General features: G+C 39.6%; 1 pseudogene; it reads right to left on the bottom strand.

The window, feature by feature from the left end:
* Positions 1–4247: 4247 nt before the first annotated feature.
* On the bottom strand, positions 4248–7071 carry LOC104601092 (L-type lectin-domain containing receptor kinase IV.1 pseudogene; annotated as a pseudogene).
* Positions 7072–7653: the final 582 nt, after the last annotated feature.

Raw genomic sequence — 7653 nt, 5'->3', positions numbered from 1 at the left:
GCCTTTGTCGATCAGGCACCTATGTGGCACCGTTTACTTAGTAAATGTAAAAAGGACCAAACACATACTGAGAGCTCGTTTGGCACATATGAGCTTCGAAATAAATTATAGATGTTTGATTACACTTTGAGGACTCCTGTATTCAGTTACGTGAACCTAGGGCTAATTCCAACAAGTGATTTATTAAGATAATGACAATTTTTTTTTTTTTCTTTTTTGATGGATAAACTATCATTCAAATTAACTAACATCAAACAAAATTGCATCTAAAACTGCTTAGAAGTCAAGTCGGAATAAACGACCAGACTTCCCTATTAGAATTAGAGTTTTGAAATATTGGGCTATTCTATGTGTGGCAAGTCTATACCATATTTTCATGTGAAGACTGCAACTTACATTCCAGATCGTGGAGCCAAAATATTTCCACGTAGGGTGTTCAACAAAGTATTTTTGTATGTCATGTACTTGCGATGATAGCAAGTATGTTAGATTTGGCATTAATTTGGGTAGTTTATTCCTATTCAAGTATCTTCATAGAAAGGTGTGTGTTTCTTGTATTATATAGTAGTTTTTGCTTTCTACGTTACGATACTATTCTGTATAAAGCATATATTAATTTGAAGAATGGCATGATAGAATTGCTGTTCAAACTGTCAATATCATTCATTCATCAGTTCAATTTAGTCGATTTGAATACATTTCCCTCAAAAACCCCGAAAAGATGAATGGATTGAACTAAGCTCTACTATAAAACCAAATACATTCCTTCTCATCATTTCATGAGGATCATCTAGAAAACCAAAAGCAAATGTTAAAACCAAAACTAAATTAGGCTTGTACTATAGCTTTTCGGCCACATTTGTGTATTTGAAGTAGAAACCTCTAGATGCCGAAGACTGCATTGACATCACACCCAACACAACAAGTACCTTGAGCAATTACAAAATAAAAGTGAAAACTTATTAGACCAAAGTTTTCAAAATTTTCATTTGCAAGCTGATTTGATCTATAACAATAGCACTTGAATTTAATTCAACGGATTAAATGCTCCATGCTTCTTTCATTAGTACTGCTAAATAAAAAGAAACACAAAGAGCAATCTCTAAAATCATTTGCAATGATCAATGAAGCAATATGTAAAAAGAAACACAAAGATATGCTAGAACAGACTTATTTAAGACTTGGTTGCATAGGCACTTTTTCATACTGGCAACAATGATCAATGAAGCTATTAAATAGAATACTATAACATCGTTTGCAATCAGTGATGTGCTCATGATTGATCTCCTTTAGGTTTTATTTCTTTCTAGGGTTAGACTAATCTCAAGGGGTAGACTCGATGTATAGATCATTGGCTTTCATTTGGTTCTAACAAACTTCCTGTGGATAATCTGAATTGCAAATTTGTTACCTAACAGTATTAGTATTATCTGCACTCACTACTTGGAGGACACGTCTATCACCACCCAATTATACTTGTATATGTTGCCAATTGAAGATGGCTAATTATCTACAATTTTCATTTTAGAGACTAATGATTAACACAATCATATGGGGTTGTCAAACAGAAGAAGAGATTGGATTTCACATTAAACTAATAATCCATGGAGGAGGAGATGAATAAATCAATATTGTACTTTCAATTGTGTGGATATATTCAGCCTGATTTCGTGAGGGACACTTCTATAGGTTAGGTTTAGACTGTCCAATGGATAATGAAGGGCAACATCGGAGACTTTATTTAAGTCCATATGATAATATTACGAGACCACTGTCTCATCAGTTAGGCTTGTTCCAATAATTTTAACACCATACGTTTCCACTTTCAAGTCATGAAAAAGTAGATATTATATTAGAGATTGGACTTATTAATGCTTGGTAATTTTAGTAAATTACTCACTCAAACACTGATTTAACATTTGTTTAGCTTCACTTAGAAACAATGGAATCTAGAGATCATAAGACTCTTGTTAGCTGAAAAAACAGTCTGTAAAAGTGAACCATCTACAAAAAAGAGAATTCAAAGATAACAATGAACCATTTCTACCAAGGTTCTAAGTATCCATACTGGTCGATACCTTGGTAGGGTGTACCGGCCAGTATCAACCCTTTTTTTTTTTTTAACTTTCCCTTATTTTTTTCGATTTTGGTTCAGACAGGCCGGTTTAACCAGGCCCTGACCCGATACAACCCCTGTAGGGGCGTATCGGGAAGGACCCGATACGATACATATCGACCGAAAGACAAACGAACAGTTAAGGGAAATGGTGGATTAAAATCTTTGGTGTTCCTCTTTCAGCTTGGTGCCCGTGCCCCACAATGTTCAAGGAGATCGGAGATGCCGTTGGAGGCTTCATCACTGTAGACTGGAGCAATGCGACGTGGAGAAACCTCAAAGCCCTCCGTCCGCTGGTCTGGAGCAGGGCAGTGAAAGATATTCCTATATCTTTAGAGCTGTTGCCTGTTGGTGGGGGGGCATTAGATACCTCCTGAGGATTGTAGTAGAAGATAATGAATCTCAGTTTCCGGGTTCCCAATCTAGTTATTCTCCGTCTATGTCCTCTGTGTCAGGTAAGACATTGGGTCGCGCTCCGAGAGTCCGAGGGATGGTGGCACTCTGTATTCTGGAGGTGGATTTTCCGTTCCTTGTGCCACCGGAAAGCGTCGTAGAAGAAAAAGGAAGAAAATCAAGGCGGAAGGTTTATTTGTTTGAAGGGTGATGCATTTCGGTTGTTCGGAAGGTGTGGTGGTGTATCTGTTACTTGACTTCAGTTTTGTTGGCCGGTAGGGGAATTGGCTGGCTTTTGCTTGTTTTCTGCCTATCGTCTACTTCTTTACACTTTTTATTTCTTACTCTACCCGGCCCCCCCCAAAAAAAAAGAAAGATAAAAAAACACTGCTAATTGTATACTTACGCTACCCGTCAATTTTGGACTAATTAAGGCGTAGACTAATTACTAACGAAATTCACATAAATTGACGAGTGGGAGGGTTTGCTTCTAGAATAGACGATGGATATGATATTGATTGCCAGTCAAAACTTGATGAGCCTGTCTTTTCAAAATTTGTTATGTAGCGAACGGGGGGGAGTGGCTTTTCCTAATTGAAAGGAGGGATAATTGGGGCTAATCTTTCAGGTCAAGCGGTTTCTATCAATTGATTCCTTGAATCACCCAAGGCAAGATCTATCTGCATTTCCATGATTTTGTCCTCTGACGAACAATTTCTGTGACTCTACCACTACTTGCATCTGAGTTGATCCAAACCACACCATTCATTTGTTGTCTATTTGTGAAAACAACTTATGAATAGTATATATGCATTTGTTCTGCGTGCATGCACCAAGGAACAGGAGAATGTTCTGGACTGAGGAAACTTCAAATTTGGTGGGCTAAATGATGCAACCATCTTGACTTTGTCATCTTATCAATCTCTTAAATGCGGTCCACTAAGGCTACGTGATTTTGATAGAGAATAAGAAATAAAAAAGAAAGTTGAGTAAAGTTGTTAAGGCTTACTTTGGAAGGATTATAAATGCAAATATGTGCAGTATAAAAACATTTAAAATAATACAAAATACAAGGTTTTGGACTCTATATATTTGTATTCGTACTCCTTCTCAACTGAGCCTAATGAATTTCACAAAGTATGATACGAACTTACAATCGACTTTCTATTCTTATTTCCTATCTAATTAAACATTGCTTAAACGAAGGGTGGGGGAATTTATGGATCTATTGTTTGCTGTATTAAATCTGAATTGGATTCAAATTTCGCACCTGATTCAGTTTTACATCCATTTATTTATAATTATATATATGATTTCCATGCTTGTCTTTCTTCTTGGTAGAAAAAAGAGATCTTATCTGATATTTGCACTCACTGGCACTGTAAATATTTTATCTTAAAAACTGATGCAAACTGATATAATCTTGTTTCCTACCTCAACTCAAAACAAATAACCCTCCTCCTACTTCCATTCTCTTCCATAAAAAGTGGGGACTATTTCATTTTACTAGGCAAATAAAATAAAATCCAAGTCTGAAGCAAAAGCAAATCAGAATTTTTTTCTCCAAGGCCCCAAACCCATAAATCCCCTAACCCAGGTGCAGGTGGGATTCTATCCCAAATCTACACTGTAAGTCTGCAACCAGCAGGAGACCTTGCCAACCGGCCGAATTGGCACCTTGCAAACAAAATCAGAATTACACTCAGCCTATTTAACTCCCCCAATACATTTGAGTTGGGCTTCGATCAGGGTAAAGCCCCATTCTAGCAGCCTTTATGCCTTACTTTGAGAATATCTCCGTACTCATGTAATTTATTTCATGGGGACGGGTTTGCCCTGACGGAAGCCGCTCTATGCCAGCGTAGTATCTAGCATGGTATTTTGACTACTCTAAATGGATTGGTGTTTGTATTCATTTTTTGGGGTCATTATTTATATTATTATAAAGTGGATATTTGTCTTTTTTGTGCAGGGCATGAAAGTTAAGTTCAATTATACAACCTCAACTTATATCTTTACCATTTAAACCTGATAGTTAAACTGAATCACTGCGTAAACTCACTAAAAAAATCAGAAACAATGAGGCAAATTACACAACCCACCTTGCTTTTCCTTCATCATCAAAAGGTGATCAGTGCACTTACACAGATTTATTAACGGCCAGTTGAGAGGAGGGAGTCTGAAGACAACGATGGTTGTGTGGATGCCAATTCTGTAGAAGAAGGCAATGTGGCAAAGTTGCTGAAGCCTTCATCGTGTCCAAATATTAGACCACTTGCACTCAAACCATGCAAAGATGAATCTGGGAGAGGGGCAGCCCCGACCAAAAACCGCATGACTTGTCTCATGGTAGGCCTAGAAGTCGGAATAGAGTGAGAGCAAAGCAGGCCAAGCTTTAACACTAGAATTATTTCCTCGGCTACATAGTCACTGCCCAGATTTGGATCTACTGTCTCAAGAATTGTCCCTCTACTCCAACATGAGAACACCCAGTCCACCAAAATTACGTCCTCTGCTGATGCTTGTGGATCTATTGGCCTTCTTCCACAAGCCACTTCAAGCAGAAAAGCCCCGAAACTGAACACATCTGTGCTCGGTGATGGTTTACTGGTCCTAGTAAGCTCTGGTGCAAGGTAACCTAGCGTCCCTACCACATGAGTAGTTTTGAAATCACTTCCATGACCGTACAGTCTTGCGAGCCCAAAATCTCCTAACCTTGCATTAAATTCACTATCTAATAAGCTGGACTTGACATCTCTGTGAACAACCACCTTCTCCCATCCTTCGTGCAGATAAAATAGCCCAGACGCTACCCCTTTGATGATTTGAAACCTTTGGCCCCAATTGAGTTTGGCCTTTGGTTGGTTGAAGAGTAACTTGTCTAGACTTCCATTGGGCATATAATCGTATACGAGTAAGATCTCTCCTCCTTTACGCCGGCAATAGCCCAAGAGTTGTACCAAGTTTCGTTGCTGCAGCCGACCCATGCAGACAATCTCAGCGACGAATTCTCTCGTTCCTTGTTTGGATTCATGAGAGACTCTCTTCACTGCAACTTCGATTTTGGAGGTGGGTAATACTCCTCTGTAGACCCTACCGAAACCTCCGATACCAAGAAGCTCTTTGTCCCTAAATCCCTTGGTGGCGGTGTAAAGATCTTTGTATTTGAATCTGTGAGGCCCATACTCTAGTTCCCAATCTTCAAGTTCTTCAGCGAACTTTCTCTTCCTTCTCACGATGAAAAGGATAACGGAGATGACTGTGGAAGCTAAAACCAGGCCTATAATGGGCATTCCCACCGTCAGAAATTTGGAATGCTCTTTGGGTCCTACTCGAGGTAGCTTCGGAAGTTGGGAGATGACGAGCTCTTTAGCTGGTCCATTCATCTTAAAGCTCCATCCCAACACGTAATGGAACGTAGGAACGGTGCCCGTCCCTGACGAGAAGCCAACGTACATGGAGTCTTTCATGATCGGTGAAAGATTATAACGCAAAGACAAGAGTGGGATATCTGGTTTAGGCACATTAATCGGAGCTAATGTGACATTAATTCGACCGTCCAAGCCATTATACTCGATCCATACTTGCATTGCTTTCCCACTCTTGAGGCTTATGTTCTTATGCCCACCACTTTGATCGGTGGCATAAGATGCTGGCTTGGAATCAACAGATGTTAAGTTGTTAATGTCGATGCCGACATGATTGTCATCGATATCAGAGAATTCTTTGCTATGGAAGGTGTCGAGCTCAACTGCGACAATATGGTTGGACGGATCACCGTTTGTGGACTCATTGAAGAGGCCTAGATATTGGGTCGGTCGAGCTCCCGGAAACCCTCTTGAAGGTGTGATCACGAAAGCAATTCCATGAGCGCTTAAATTTTGATACTCGGAGAGGATCCCGAATACGAAAGTGGAAGAGAAAGTGAAAACATTACCGTCGGATTGATTCTTGAACTGGAGAGGGCATGGATAGAAGGCATGACCCATTTGTCGACTAGATTCGTTGGTTAGCATCAGGAGGCCGTTGGGTGTGATTTGTGCGGAGCCGTCTAGGCTAAGATTAGCACCTCGGAAGTCATTATAGGTAAAATTAGCATCATCTGAGGCCGCCAACGTCATGACCAGAGAGAGAAATGGGCACAGAAGCAGCAGCAGCTTGACCTTGACAAACATGGTCGAGATCGTTCTTGTCCGCCGAGTCGATCGACAGCGTCTGCTCGTTTTATCTCCCATGTAAAAGTTAGTTTACTCTCTGATTTAAATTCAACCGAGGACTCCTCACGTACGTCATAACCAGTTTTCTCCCTTCTTCGATGGGTACCCAATACGTACACTGCGTCGTATAATATTTTTGAAATGTCAACCAAACCAAATCTACTTCAGCACAGTCCACACGCAGAGTCTGCAAGGGGCACAAATAGAGGAAGGGAAGTGAGAGGTCTGGAAGAAACAGTAATATTGATTCTTACAATTTCAAATTTCTTACCAATTTATAGTTTGGGTCATAGTCTAGATCTAAGTAACCTTTTCTTTTTTTGTGAGCAGTTGTAAGCCATTAATGGAGGCTACTAAACCTTTATTTCTATGCAAATTTATCCATGGTTCAAGCTCGCTCCAGCTAACATTCTTGTCCCAAAGATAATATATACTAATTATAATTAACTTTATATGGAGCAACAGTCCTTTTACCAGATCTTGGGCAGTGAATAAGGACAGTATAATGTCTCTGTTACTTCCTAGAAAGTTTACAGGTCCTTACACACCAAGCACGTTCATCAATGTCATTGGACAGAAGACTTGTAATTAATCTACGCCGTCACCTTTGACCACACAATTTTTAATATTGAGAGCCCTCCATCACCTCCAGTCATGTGATGAAAGCATCGATTCCCGCTTCACTTCTTAGACTAGCTAGATGCTTTGCATGGTAATGAAGAAAAAGTCTTTTTCAATTAATCTCGACCTTCCAAACCTAGACTTGAAAATTCTAGAGACATTGCCAATGGAGTTATTCTATGATGCGAAGATATAACGATATGATGGTTTGAAATTGAATCCAGTTTTGGTTGAGCCCATTAATAAATCATATGGAGTCGGGTTCTACGTAAGGTCCTATGAATGGGTTCAAATGTTCAATAGATA

This window comes from Nelumbo nucifera, chromosome 2, assembly GCF_055504915.1.
Source record: "Nelumbo nucifera cultivar China Antique chromosome 2, China Antique-T2T, whole genome shotgun sequence".
NCBI classification, from domain to species: Eukaryota; Viridiplantae; Streptophyta; class Magnoliopsida; order Proteales; family Nelumbonaceae; genus Nelumbo; species Nelumbo nucifera.
This window is presented reverse-complemented; position numbering and strand designations above follow the sequence as displayed.